Here is a 15,295-nt window from a genome sequence, read left to right as displayed (position 1 = left end):
AATTCACAATACTTAACAACCTATCACTTAATGAGAAAAATAGTTTTCAATTTTACAATAGTATTATGTCTTTGAATATTTACCTCCCTACCTCCTTTTTTTAGGGAAAAAAACCTTAATTATGCAATTGGTTCTTAATGTGGTTTCTTTTTGCAAATGTTTTTAACAGTACAGATAAAGCAAAAGTCACCCTTAACCTCTCAGTTTCTTCCCTAGAAATTGCTACTATATTTAATAATTGCATTTGTATGCATTAATATACAATATATATTTGTGGATAGATATATCTAGCTCTTTGGGGGGCAGGGAGTACATAAATTTTATATGGAGTGTCTTGTTCCACAATTGCTATTTTTTACTTAATTTCTTTAGAAGGTATGGCCTTTGGCACGTATAGTCCTACCTCACCCTTTTTAACTCCTTCAGAGTTGCATTTAATGGGTATGTTGCACTTTAAGCCTTTGCATATTTTTCTTTCCATTTTTATACGACCACCTTCTTCCTGACCTACTTCGTTAAATATTAGGGGTATTCAGGATTGATTGGCACCCAGTTACCAAATGTCCCACACTACCTCTTATTCCCAACTCAGGATAAACTCTGGATAAATACACTTTCCTGAAAAATTTAAAACATCTTTTAACTGACCTTTATGAAAATGTGTCGCTTACAAGTGACACCTAACCCATGCTTTGGGCAAAACAGTTGTTTGGTACATGTGTTGAACAACTGAATATGCTTACTGCCCCGGGAAAGAGAGGGTGCCCGCTGTAAATTTTAACCTTGCTTAGTGACTTGGTCCACCAGCTGTGTTACGGTGCCACCATCGGGAAAGGGGGACAGGATTAAAAAGGAAGGAAGAACTAGGGAGACTCGAACTATGGTAGATCCAGACAACGTGATAACTAGGAGCCTTCTGTCATTTTACTGTTGGCCTTGCTTCTAGTAGCTTCCCCTGCCGGTTGAAACATTTTGTGAGCGCCTACAATGTCACTAGGCACTGGGAATGCAAAGCTCTAGGACACAGTCCCTGCTCGCAAGAAGCGCAGCCTAGTGAAGAAAGCTAAGTTCAGTGTGTGTGGGAGGACAGTGTTATGATAAAGGGACCCGTAGCTCCTGGTGAGTACTCAGAGGAAGGAGTTGGTCCCTCAGTGGTCGCTGAGGAGGAGACATTGGACCTGAGATGCAGAAGATGAACAGATGCCTACTTTGAAGATTCAGGTGGTGGCCAGAGCCTAGGGGAAAGGGCGCACCCCGAGAACAGAGAGCCATACACCCCGACTCAGGGTAACTCCTGCTGGGCCCGCCAGCGCCTTAGCTTGGGGCCCGAGCAGGTAGACAGACTCCAGACAGAAACCTTTTTCATGGCCTTGGCAGCTCTGACTTCCTAAAGGCAGTGGAAAGCCACTGAAACCTTGGAGGAGGGAAATAACATGATTAGATTCACATTTTAGAAAAAGCCAGTCACTGGCCCCAGTATCAAGAATGGATTCGACTATACAAGGTAATGAAGGTGTTAACTAACTATTGTGGTGATAATTTTGCAAGATACACATACATCAAGTCAACACATTGTATACCTTAAACTTACACAGTATTAAATACCAGTAATATCTGGAAAAAGCTGGGGCCAAAAGAATGGATAAAAGGAAGGTTCTGCAAGACCAGATTCAGGATTCAGAGTGACTTTTTTGTTTTCAATTAATTGTAGCAGCCCAAGTTAGAGAGGAAAAAACCAAGACTGAGAATGACGCAAAACCAGCTGAACTGGTTACGGGATGTGTGGGCAGTATGTAATGGATGATATCTTTAAAATTTTTCTCTCTGCTCTTTCCTGGCATTTATTGCTCCTTTCCCATCTTCTCACCACCAATTCAGACAACAGCCAAAGCATTTTTGTTCTGTGGCCCTCGGGACTGGGTTGTTACTGCAGTAATGAGAGTCAATGCTCTACTTTTGAACTTCTCTCAAATCAGATTTTTTTAAAAAACTTTCATGTGACAAGCAAGAGGAGTTGAATGGAAACAAGATAAGAGGGTAGCAAGTATAACTAAGAAGGGGCCCTGAGCACTGCCCCCTCCCTCTTCCGCCCCAGCCTTAGGTCAGGGACACATAGGTGAACCCCCAGGCAGGGCTGAGAATCGAATAGCAGAAATCACCCATGTCTCAGGGTCCAGGAATGCCTACAAGAATTCCCCTGGGCCAGGATGTGGCAGCAGCTGCTGAGAAATGGTGCCGTGGGTGTTTAAGCTAAGAGAGTCCCCAACAAGTTTCTTGGGATCCCAGAGTGGCATAGGGAAGCCCCTGCGAAGTTTCCCTGTCCGACCCACTCTAGCTGGTGCAGAAGTCATTGACAAAGGAGCCAGTGAATTGGGACAGAGAGTCACCTGGGACCAAAGACCAGATCAGATGGACAGTTCAGTGGATGGTGCAGAAAGGTGCCAGTGGCTAGGGCCAGAGGGGAACCAGCCATGTAAGCAAATGCCAGCATTGATAGAGGCGGACCAAGAACCAGAGCCCACCACTCCCCGGCTCCCCAAGTACTTTGACGCTACGCAGAACCTAGTTGTAACCCCAGGGAGGAGGTGGGAGCCCTCATTGGCTGAGTTTATCTTGAACTGACAAAAGCAATGTTTCCGATGCCAGGCAGAATATATTTGAGAACAAAATTGAGGAAAAGATACTCTGCACACCCCAACTGGCCTGCGAAAATGCACCCACCACCAATAGGCTCTGTAGGCCTTGGTAACTGGAGGACTTCTGGGTTTCCAGATTTGGCTTGAAGAAAGGTAAGTTTTGTGTGTTGAGTTTGAGGTTCTTCCCCAGAAGCATATGGGTCTAAAGACTGGGAAGGAAGTGTAGGCTGGAGAAACGAATTTGGGAGTTACCAGAAAACAGGCTGTTGGTGAAGCCGTGAGCAGATGGACTCAAATAGAGGGTGAAGACAGCAGGACCAGAGTCCTCGAGTCCTGACATTTAAAGGGGTGTGCAGAGAGAAATGGAGTTAGAGCCTCAAAGAAAGGCCCAAAATGACCTAGAGAAGAGAGAGCAGGTGACACCGGATAATCGCACTCATAACTGCCATTGAATGTTAAACTACATCAGTGGGATCCAGACCAAGGATAGTTCAGGGTTACAAACTAAAGTCCTTTGTGACAGCCTTTATTGACCAGGAAATTACCGCTTCACTTCCAACCATGAGGCCGCGTTCTGGCTGCTTGGGGACGCTGGGATTCTGACTCCCAGGACCTGCTGCATGTTAACATGGCGTAGTCTTACCCCCGTAGTGTTCCTGCAAGCAGATCAGAGTTCATGTACGCAGGGTGTTTTCTTCTGCATGTTAATGTACTATAGAAATTTTCTTTTTACTATACAACCCAAGTCCTGTGTTTTTATTTTTATATTGTTGAAAGTATTACAGTTGTCCCCTCTTTCCTCTCACTGATCCCATCCCACCCCCCCGCCCAGGCCTTCTCCACACTATTGTCTGTGTCCATAGGTCATGTGTATATGCATCTAAGTTCTTTGATTAATCTCTCCCTCCCCCCCACTCCCCACCCCCACCTTCCCTCTGAAATTCGTCCGACTGCTCCATGCTTGTTTTAAGAAAACTTCTTTCACAAATTGTTTTCTTGAAGACTAAGACTAAACAAATTTAGTCTTTAGGCCAATGCCGCTTATGTCTGGGCAATAGAACGACAGAAGTCCATCGTTCCCTCATGTGCCAGGAAGCTAAGACCAGACGTAGGGCTTAATACCTGGAGCGTTCAGATAGTTCTTATAATTCTGGGTTTTTTCCTTCCTCTTGGCCCTTATTCGTTCTTTGCTCCTATTTTTTTTTTTTTTTTTTTTTTTTTATCAGTAGTTTGGTCTTGTTATACTACTCTGATGGTCCTTATATTTTTATAATAAACTATCTGAAATGTATTTTGAGTTTGGCATAAAGCATAATAGCCAATTAAAATATAAAGGATAATTTTGCAGGTTTTTCAAAACCATATCTCTAAGGTTGTCCCCTGGCCTATGGTAGTAACTGCTGTCTTCATATTTTGTAGTTACAAAGTTCATTCTGATGAATATTTCAGAGAAGTGTTTTCCCCATTAATCAATCTGTATATAAACAACAATAGCAAAAATGAAACATTTGGTTGCTTGATGGTAGAAGGGCATTTCAGGAAACAAGGTAAGCCCCATGCAGGGAAATCAGAAGGTGTTCCTCTTTATAGTCTGCTAGCTCTGCTTATCGATTTTGGCCACATGGGTCAGAAGTATGGTTACTAGTCTTACAAGTTATTAGTGTAAATTTTCCCTTCTCCAGATCTCATGTCAGAACTGACAGCGAGCTTCTTGCTGGGACTGTTGAATTATCATGAGTAAGAACTGAACAGAGATAACACCGTTCCCCTTGTTCTGTGCGTGGCTCATAACTTCGGGCATGCTTTCCGTGCCACATCTTTTGGACTCTCCGATCTTTTTTTAGGTGCCGGATGTACTTTAACCATCACCAGCCAGGAAGATACAAGGCTTCCCTCCAAAGTAAAGACTGAGTTGTTGATAGACACTTGGTCTAGACCAGAATTTCCCCAAGAGCCCTGCCAAAGACTGCTCGGGGGCCGGATGCAGCCTCCTTCAGAGAGTGGGAAACACTCCGGGCAATCCTGTTTCCTCAGTTGGCTAATACATTAGCCACTGAGCCACACGTGCCAGGTTAGAATGAAGTTAGCAGTTACTGTTGCTCTGATCCCCAGGTCGGCCCTGAGCGGCCTGAGCTGAAAGCTGGTTGAAACTCTCCTTTGAATGACGTTTATCACAGGGCTGCATGCAGCCTCGGTCCTGTCACCGCCTGCTAAACGTTCGCCTGGGTCTCAAAAAGGAGCAAAGGTCCAAACCCTCCTTTTGGCTACTGATTTGTTCCCCAAACCAAGATGTCTCAAACCTATAATTCTAGTTTTCATTAATCCATTCTATTTGAAAGAGCAGTAGCTGGAAGAGGGAGCAAGTGAACGTTCTGAACTATTTATCATGTGCTGGGCACTCCCCGCCTTACCTCATTTCGCCCTGACCACAGCCCGGGAAGGTGGTGAGTGGCTCCACCTCACAGACGAGCACTGGCGACTCTGGGAAGCCGGTGGTCGCCCAATGCCATGTAACCAGCAGAGGATGGAAGCCAGTTTGAACTCAGAAAGCTCCTATTTTTCTCTAAGAGGCATTGTTTCCTTTCCTTTCCTTTCCTTAGCAATGACAGAGACAGAAAGATTATGGGGAAAAATGTTGTTGACTGGGTATTGAAGAGGCTGGAACAAGATTGGAGTGAGGTGGCTCTTGCTAATTGCTGACCAGGATTCTTTCAGTCCTTCTTGTTGCTGGATTATGATCTGATCCCAAGACTGTGCTATAACTTTTGGGGTAAAAAACAGAGCTAGGAGTGTGTAGTACTCCCACCCAGCTCCTTGATTCCTGAGGTGCCTGCTTCAGGAGTAATGGGGGAACCACACACAAGAAGCCCTGAACTGTGCTTTAAATGCAGCTTCCCGCCTGTGCCGGGTCAGACTCGCTCCCTGGACACGGGAACCTCAGCGACACCTTTTGGAAGCTAAAAACGCTGGCAGTCAGGCTGACAGCAGTTAGTGCTCCGACTCGGGGGTGCGCCATTCCTGTCTCCACCCCCCTGGGAAGATTTGGGGGTGTTGGAGCCGGGATCAAATAAAGGGGGTCAGCAGTGATAAAGGTGATGACACCCCCAACCCCCACCCAGAGAACCTTCTTAGCCTTCGGCAAACGCCTTCTCCGGTTAAGAGCTCGCTCCCCCTTGGTGTCCCCGGGAGGCCCAGGTTTCGGAGGAAGGCCCGTCCGCCCTGGCCGCAGGCCCGAGCCAGCAGCGTGTCCTCCGAGCCGAGGCCTCGCGGTCCCTCCGACACCGGCCACGTGCGCAGTGTGAACGCCGCAGACCCGCTTTCGGGATTCAGCCCAATTCTCGGGCGATAGAACCAACTGCAGCGATGATGGGGCTTTTGTTTTCTCTGCAGAGCCTGGGCTGCCTTGGAGAAAACTGACAAATTTGTAAATGTGATAAACAGCACTGTTCAGTAAGCTGCCATTTCTTCCTCTTTATTACTTGGTTCAAAGAATTTCTGAATTTCATTATGATGTTTTTCTCTTTGTGTGTCATGAAAAAGTCATACAGAGAAAGGCTTGACTAATATATTCTTTTCATATCACAAATTCTCAGTGTTTTTTTTTCTGGGAGAAATTAAACTAATTTTATTTGCTGTCAGGTTATGGTTACATGCCTTCAAATAACACATTTTTTTCCCCCTTTAGATATGCATTTTCTGGTCTGCCTGGTTGCAACACTTAAAATGCCATCCCATCTGAAATGAGATTTGCTGTTACTGTTAAAGATGATTTTACAAATATCCCTCCAAGAATGATGCATGGTGTTGACAATAGAGAACAAACATGAATTTATTGTTTTTAATTAGAATTTTGTTAGGCTTATGTTTTGGATTAAGGAAGAGATGTGGTCAGTTAATGATTTTACTCCATTTTTATTGCAAACAAGAATGGAAACAGGAACAAATATTTCCACACTGGATTCCTCTTGACCGAATGCCAGCCGAGCCCATCACCAGCGGTGTGCGTGTGGTGAAGGTGCCGGCGAGGTGTTGCCCAGCAATTTGAGTGGCGGTCTCTGCATGTGTCTGGTAAGTCCCAGGGGCTTCTGGGGCTTTGTCAGAAGCTCATGTAAGACTGTTTTTTCCCACCAGATTCTATATAGAGAAGGTATGTAATCCAGTGTGAGGATTAGATCCTTTCTAACCATGACGGTCCAGAAGTGCAGTGTGGGCTGGATCCCTGAGCTGTGCAGCTCCTCTCGATGTCCCTCTATGAAGCGCTCTACACACTCGTGTGCTGTGCTGGGCTCTTCACACACATGTGACCTGCCAAAACCTTTGGACATGGCCCACAGCTCTTTTGTGGCAGGGCTTTTCATCTCCCCGGGCCCCAGTTCCCTCCTCTGCAGGTGAGAGGGGTGGTCTACAACTAGTCCAACCTCTTCTTCCATCTCTAGAATGTTCAATAGATTGAGAGGACAGGGTGAAGCGTCAGTGCCTCGAACTGAGGAAACAAACGCTGCTCCCTCTGAGGGCAGAGGTGTGCCTGGTGGTCATTTATTGTTATCTCCACATCTTGTGGACTTTCTTTAAAGACACACCTACCATGTGATCCAGACATTCTACTCCTTTGCTTGAAAGAAATAAAAACATGTCCTTACAATAGCGCCAAACTGGAAATAACCCAAATGCCCATTAACAGATGAATAAGCAAAATGAAGTACCATCAATACGATGGGCTACCACTTAGCAACAGAGGGAACAAACTACTCATGCGTGGAACAGGAGTGGTGGTCATGCATCGAATGAAGCCAGACATGAGCGCAGCTGTGTGATGCCACTTACGTAAAATCGGAGAGTGCAGGCTAACCTGTTGTAGTTTAGCAGGTCGGTGGGTGCCTATGGGCTATAAAAAGATAAAGGGAACTTCTGGTGGTGACGAAATGTTCTGTGTCTTGATTGTGACGGCAGTTTCACCGTGTGCAAAACTGTCAACACTCACCGAATTGTCCATTTTATATGGGTACAAATTATATGTAAATGATTTCTCAAAGCTACTAGGGCAACTTTTTTGTAAGCTCTTGGCTGTAAAATATGAAAATACATAATGGGCAGCAGATAAGTTTTGTGAAGCTATGATATAAAAAAGGGGGTTGGTGAACCAAAGAGAACAATATATATATATTTTTTCTTAATTGATTTTACCTTGGTGTACAGAGAGAGGCTTTGATCAACTGAGCTACCCAGCCAGGGCCCAAAGAGAACAGTCTCAAACATTCTAGAGAGCCCTTTAGTTTCACATGTGAATTTGTAGGAAAAGAATTTATCTTCTGGTTTTGGGTAAACCTCAGAACAAAGAACTGCGCTGGGGACTAAGTAGGGAGCCAGGCTGGCTGGGCGTCACTCGCCCCTTCTCCGGCCCTCTGTGGACTCCTGGGAGCCAGCTGGCTCGGCCACAAGGCAGGTGCACGGGGCAGGCGGCCTCCTGCTTCCTGGGCGTGCCGGGCTCCTTAGAACAGATGCCTTCCTTCACTCTGCCGAGGCGGTATGTGTCCACCCGGGGGGGAGTCCATCCCACCGTTTGTTCTGTTCGGAAACGAGAGCGCTGTCGGGCGCATTCTTCCTTTACAGGTGCCTGCAGTGAGCTGTTTTGGTTGACACCACTCAGAGCCCCACGGGATGTGAGAATCGGAAGGGACCTCGCAGATTCGCCTGTCCAGCTCCTCAGTGGAGGAAACAGGCCCAGAGAAGGTAAGTGCCTGGCCTAAGCTCACACAGCCGGAGAACTAAAGACTACCGCCCTCCAGGAGCCCCTCCACTTCACTGCACTCACTCAATTCTCCAGAAAAATTCTCTGCCTAAAGCCAGATCCTAAATCCAGACTATTAGCCTCCTGCACATTAAAAAAAATTAAGGGTGTAAAATGGTTGGATTCCAGCCGAGAGAAAGGCAGCGGTTCTCAGTTCTGACCTACTGTGAGGAAGCGTCAGGACCAGCCCTCAGCAGGGAATGAATGAGAGGCGTTTAGGGTTATTGTAGAACTTGGCAGTGTGACAGAAGCCCGTTCCATGGTGAAAATGACCATGTTAAATTTCCATTCTTATTTGCATTTGCAAAAATAGAATAAAATGATTTCTTCTCGGGTAGGGACGTTCTCTGTGACTAGGAAATGCTTCTTGGTCATCACTGCTCCTTTCACTCTTCTTCCGTATTCCCCGATGGCTATTGAAAGAGCAGGCATTTTATACAGAGAGAACATTCCTAACAGCAGATTCTTGATCGGAGCCGAATCAGACTCTTCCAGCGAAGCAGCCACTGCCAGGGAGTAAATTGGGTCTTTCTGGAAGCTCCACCAACACAGAGCAGCACAGCTCTTAACCTTTCAAAGCACACTTTGGCGTGCCCAGGCCCCCTCCTCTCACATCTGGGCCTCAGAGCCTGGGCAGGAGCGGTTCCCGGGCTTTGTGATGGACCAGCGCCAGCTGTTTCAGGGGTCAGAGATGACAGCTGTGTAATCTAGCGGTGGTCTTGGCCCTTTGGATCACCTGGCAGAGTAACTAGGACAGTAACTTAAGGTGGCTTTAGGCTGTTAGAATCACTCCGAGCTGAAGCAGCTTTTCCACCTCCGTGAGGGGACGCCTGGACTACCAGGGGTTGGCACTTGCTGGAGGCGTGGACGGTGATGAGGCCACACCCTTCCCAGAGGATTGTTTCCCTGCCACGTGGTCTTGTCCTGATGGCCAGGATGTGTTTCAGACATTGGGGGCCGCTGGGTGGGTCTAACATTCGCGTCCACTACTGAACATTGAGTGCAGAGACTTGCTTTTTTTAAAAATATGGTTTTATTGATTTCAGAGAGAGGGAGGGAGGGACAGAAACATCAACGATGAGAAAGAATCATATCGGCTGCCTCCTGCATGCCCCCTGCAGGGGATCAAGCCCGAAATCCGGGCACGTGCCCTGACTGGGAATCGAACTGTGACCTCCCAGTTCATAGGTCGATGCTCAGCTGCTGAGCCACACCAGGCAGGCGGGCGAGACTTGCTTTTCTTTACAACCTATTTCCACGCCCTAGACTTGCAGATACCTGTGTATCTACAAGGGCGTGTTGTCGGTGTGCAGTGAATCCTGTAGAACAGTTGTTACTTGCTGAGCAAGTGGATAATAACAGTTCCCACCTTAGATGTGGACTAATCCAATCGGTGTACTTTTAAAAAATCCAGTGAAAATACAGTGGGAGAAACTTTTTATAGAAAACCCATTATTGACCAGAATAGCTCTATTGCTATTTTCATGTGCATTACATAACTCTGGAGAATTGAGGTGGGTACTTGAAAAAAAAACCAGATACTCTTCACCTCCCTAATCCTTTGAATTTAAATTATTTCCATCGCTGAGGTCAAGATGTTGGGGATGCCTGAATTGGGTAATTTCCTTCTCCATTTTCTTTTATTCATTAATTATAAATGTAGTCTTGTTTACCTAAGAAACAATAGTGGTTATTTCAAGTCACTTTTACTTTGTAGTCTCTGTTTCCCTCAGTACCTGGGCACACAGGCACGCTCTCGTGTCCCTTACCTATAAAAATACCCACCCTTAGCCGTTAGAGCTGTCAGTTGATTTCTTGTTTACTGAAAAATTTTTTTTTTAAAAAATATATCTTTACGGATTTCAGAGAGAGGAGAGGGAGAGAGAGACAGAAACATCAGTGATGAGTCATTGACAGCTGCCTCCTGCACGGCCCACACTGGGGATCGAGCCCACACCCTGGGCATGTGCCCCGACTGGGAATTGAACCACTATCTCCTGGATCCTAAGTCAATGCTCAACCGCTGAGCCATGCCGGCCAGGCAGTCACTGAAGAATTTTTGAAAGAATTGTGTGCTCATGAGTTATCTCCACTCCCCAACTTTCCGTCTGCCCTGCAGGCCCGCGCCCCCTGCTCCCTGGGAAGCGCTCTCCCCCGGGGCCCAGAGCCTCTCGTCCGTTCCCGCGGCCTGTCTGACTGGACTCTCCCCAGAGGCCCATCCGAGAGCCCTCCAGTTCCACGGGAGAGAAGATCCAACTGGGTTTGTGGCCCGAGAGAACAGCAGTGTCCTGTGTTGTTAATAACCCCCCTCCACTTCTCTTCCCGCATGAATCAGACACTGGATTAGCTGAGCCAATCCTCTTTCCTACCGTTCACCGCCTAGCAGGTTACTCAGCTCTGAGGGCTGAATTTTTAATGTCCGTCGTCACAGGTTTCATTTCTAAGGGTCATTCCTTGTTTTCAGACTACTCTTTTTTGCTGCAACACGTTCTTGTTTCGAGAATACAGTGTTTCACTTTATTTTTCTGACACAAGTAATTTCAATATTTTTTCCTCCTAGTCCCTGAATTGTCCTCTGTTACTTTTAGTTTTAGTCTCCGTCCACTGGGTGGGAACTTCCAGAAATGTGATTCTAAGCAGTCTGTTCATATTCCACAGCGAGACTCTGGGAGCTCTGGGGCGGGGGGCTGGTGTCTCGGGGGGTAGGACGATTGGGTGGGAGACCAACTTTGTCATTTGGTAAATCTCTCTCCTCACCCACAAATACCAGCTCACGATGGTCTTTCCTCTGGGGCCTTTTAGCTTCTCCAGAGGGACCCCCCCGACTCTCCTGGGGGTGGAGATGCCCAGCTGAGGTTCCTCGAGTCCTGAAGGACCGGAACTGCCCCCCCAGGTGTTCAGCAGCAGCTCTGCCCTCCCCTTGTACCTGCCATTGGAGTCCCGCTCTCCTCTGGCTCGTTTGACCCGGAGAATGAACCTCTAGTACCTTGCAGTGGGAAAGGAGGGCCTGGAAGATGGGGGGTGGGGTCTACCGCTTCTGTTTAGAGTTCCTGCCTCTCCCCTTTTCGCACTTACACCTCACCCCCACCTTTCAAAGAGGAGACTCTCAGGTCAGCCCCCTCGGCTGGGGTCGTTCACCTCCCGGGCGTCTTTCAAGCTCTTACTGACATTTCTCGTCCGGTGTTCTCCTCTTTTAATTTTTAATCCGTTACTGCCATGTTAGGACTTTAGGGTGGACTATCGATGATTGAAGCCACAATATTTAACTGAAAGTTAATTGACATATTTTTGGATTTTTTTTTATCCTTTAGGATTGCGTTTCCACAGTGTCAGCAAATAGAAATCCTGCATTTTTCCGTGGCACCCAATTCTTCCTACAGAGCGAGCATGAAGGTACAGTTTTTTGTTCAAGTGTTGCTTATTGCAGAATATTCACTGCGTGACCTGTGACTGAAACTGTCCTATTAAAAAAGGAAATGCATATGATTTGTGCTGCCTTTCAGACTGTCCAGGAGCATCTAGTCTAGTCTCCGATGTTCCAACTTTACAGAATTATTAAAAAAAACTCTATTAGGGTTTTTTAAAAAAGCATTTTTTATTATGAAACATATTCCTTATTCAGAAAAATACAGAAACATAAATGTAAAGCTCACTCGAGTTATTGTAAAGTGAACCCCCATCTAACCACCACCCTGGTCAACAAACTGGAGTTTGATGGCTACACAGAATGCTAGTCATAAAGCCCCCTTCCCCTAAATGTGACCAAACCATTGATTTTTATGGGAATCATTTCTTGGCTCTTTAAAAAGTTTTCCTGCTTAAATAATATCCTAAACACTAGCGTTTAGTTTTGCCTGATTTTTAACTTTGTGTGACTGGAATCACGTTACTCCTTTTGGCTCTTTTTGCTCAACTTTGTCAGACTCATCTGAACTGTGTAGTCACCTTGGTTTCTATCCAGTGGCACTCCTCTGTATGACTGTACGCCGCTGGGAATACACAGTTCTGTCATCAGGGATGGACACTTAGGTGGTTTGGGTTGACTGTTGTGAAGAATGAAACTGTAAGCAGTCCTGCAGCTGTCTCCTGAGTCAAGTGTTTACATATTTCAGCCGGGTCGCAGGGTGAGCATACATCCAACTTCTGTAGCTAATGTGTAGTAGTTTTCCAAAATAGTTGTACCATTTACACTACCGCTAGTAGTGTATGAAAGTTATTTTCTTCGAAATCCTTGAAACTGTCCATCTTTCCGTTTTTACCATCTTGAGAGCATAATGGTCTCTCACTTTGGTTTAATTACGTTCGTTACTAATGAGGTAGACTGTAGTTGTTGGTGTATGCGCATTGGTCATGTGAATTTCTTTCATGAACTGCCTTCAAGATTTAGGCTTTTATTCTAAGTGCAATGGAAAGCAACTGGAGGGTTTTATGCAGGGGAGAGACATGATCCCAACCACTCTGACTGTGGGCGCAGGGTGAGTTGGAAGAACGGCGGTGGAAAGATCCGTTTGGCGGCTAGTGCGGGGGCCTAGCTGAGATGAAGAGTGTCTGGACCAGGGTGCAGTGAGACACAGAAAAAGCATTGGATGGATGTCAAATGTAAACTGGAAGTAGGCTTGATGGGACCTGCTGAAGACGGGCTGTGGAGGGTGAGGGTGAGGGTGAGGAAGGCGGCCAGGGTAACTTCCAGGTTCTGAATGTGAAAGATGAGTGAAGCTGGGAAGGGCAGGATCAAGGGAACCGTGCCGGATGTGTTCTATTTGATAGGTAGGAGGCATCCAAATGGAGAGATCACCCGGCAGCTGAATACATGAGATCTAGTGTTTTAAGATAGGCCAGAAAAAAAATATTGGGACTGGGAATCATCATGACACACAGGTCATGGGAGTGAGACCAATTAGAGCTCTTCTCAAGACTGTGTGAACTGATGGCTGTGCGTTAGTTGGATCTCACAGGGTTGAGTGATGGTGAAGATGCTCTGGGGGATAAGGGAGGGGTTGAAGCAAAGCTCTGCCCCTTAGTAGTCGTCACCATGGACAACTGAGTATCTAACCCTTTTCTTGTACCTCAAATGGTTAATAATATTTGTAGAATTGTGAAGATTAAATCAGACTGAAATCCTTCCTTTCACATCTTAACTTTATTCTCTTTCAATGTTCTGATTAAGAACTTTCATACACAGGGAAGGCCAGACACACTGCCCGCCTGCTTTTCAGATTAACACTCAGTGGAGACTTTTGATCGTGTTGACAGAAGCGTTTTAGACAGACACGTGCCAGTGGAAAGGCACGAGATGAGCATGCAGAAGCGAGGTCCTAAGGGTAAAGGCCTGGGAGACAGACCCGTCTCCCCACAGGAGGCCTTGCAGTGTTGGTGCACGTTTTCCTGAGCCAGCGTGGGGGCAGGAGTCCTGGACGCTACTGAATGTACTGCAGGGCCTGGCCACTGGAATCAGTGACGGAGAAACTTGAGATTAGGAAGATGCCCAATGGCTTGGCCATATGGAGTCAGTCACTGCAACAGCCAAGAGCAAATAGAGGTGGCCAGTGAGAGAAAGAGGCAGCGGCTGCTGTGATTAGAGGATGGATGGGTGTGAACTCAGTAGAATTAATAGGTCATCAGTCTATTAGTGGTTAAGCAACTGACAAATAGGCTTAGAGAAAGAAAAGTGTACATAACTGGTGAGCAAGAAAACTTGCGAATGACCAAGGCTCTTAGTGGAGAGCCCGGAGAAAAGGCTAACAGTGAAGGAGAAAGTATCTGGTGTGCCAGAGTCGGGGGGTCTCTATGGAGAGGGGATCCCGTGGAAGAGGGACTGCTTGGGAAATATGGTTAAGAGTCATTGTCAAAAAAAAAAAAAAAAGTCATTGTCAATCAGTCTCTGTCAGAATGTGAGGAATGTAGGGATTTTTGCACCAAAGATTTTTTTAGAGTCGCACAGGAGTAAGGAATTCTGGTCAGGCCTAGATTTTCAGGTGGTTTTCACCTGTCCTAGTAAAGATGACTAACCCCACAGAGAAACCCACCCAGTAAACCCATCCCACACCAACAGCACCATGATTTTCACAAGGGTGAACTAGGTACTAGGATCCTTCTCAAGTACTGCTGATTGGTATTAATGTATCTAAGTTTAATTCAGGAGGCAGAAGGTGATATTCTATCAGTTTGGTTCAAGCTCCTCTTTTTAGTCTATTCTCTAAACTCATGGAAAAACCACCTAGTAATCGAAGCCCTCTGGTCAGGTGCAGATATTTGTGGAGGGAATACATGGAAGTAAGGCCCTTCCTTAGAGGTGTTTTTAATACGTTTTTATTGATTTCAGAGAGAGGAAAGGAGAGGGAGAAACATAAACGATGTGAGAGGGTCACTGATCGGCTGCCTCCCGCACGCCCCCTGCTGGGGAGCGAGCCCACAACCCGGGCATCTGCCCTGACCTGAAATGGAACCTCGATCTCCTGGATCCTGGGTTGATGCTCAACTGCTGAGCCACGCTGCCGGCCGGAACTTCTCACTTCTTAATAAAGAATCCCGGAGCTGGAAAGTCCGAAAGTTCATCCTGTTCAGCCCATCATTTTATAAATGAGGACTTGGGTAAACAGAGGGCTTGGCAGCATCTGGGACCTACGTCCATTAAAGGATGCCTCCCTTAGACGTGTGCCTCTTGTGAGTCGGGGGCTTCGTCAAGTTAACATTGGGTAAGAGTATCTGCTGGAATCCAGTTAAGCTAGTCCTAAGTTTAAGCCTAAAGCCAATTATCTCCCCCTATTAGATAGTCTCAGAATCCTGTTCAACAGAACAAGTGTACAACTTGCTATGCTATTTGAAATGAAGTGACAGTATCTATCACCAATGTTAAACAGACAAAATGAGG

The sequence above is a fragment of the Miniopterus natalensis genome, chromosome 3 (assembly GCF_054644295.1).
Source record: "Miniopterus natalensis isolate mMinNat1 chromosome 3, mMinNat1.hap1, whole genome shotgun sequence".
NCBI lineage: Eukaryota > Metazoa > Chordata > Mammalia > Chiroptera > Miniopteridae > Miniopterus > Miniopterus natalensis.
This window is presented reverse-complemented; position numbering follows the sequence as displayed.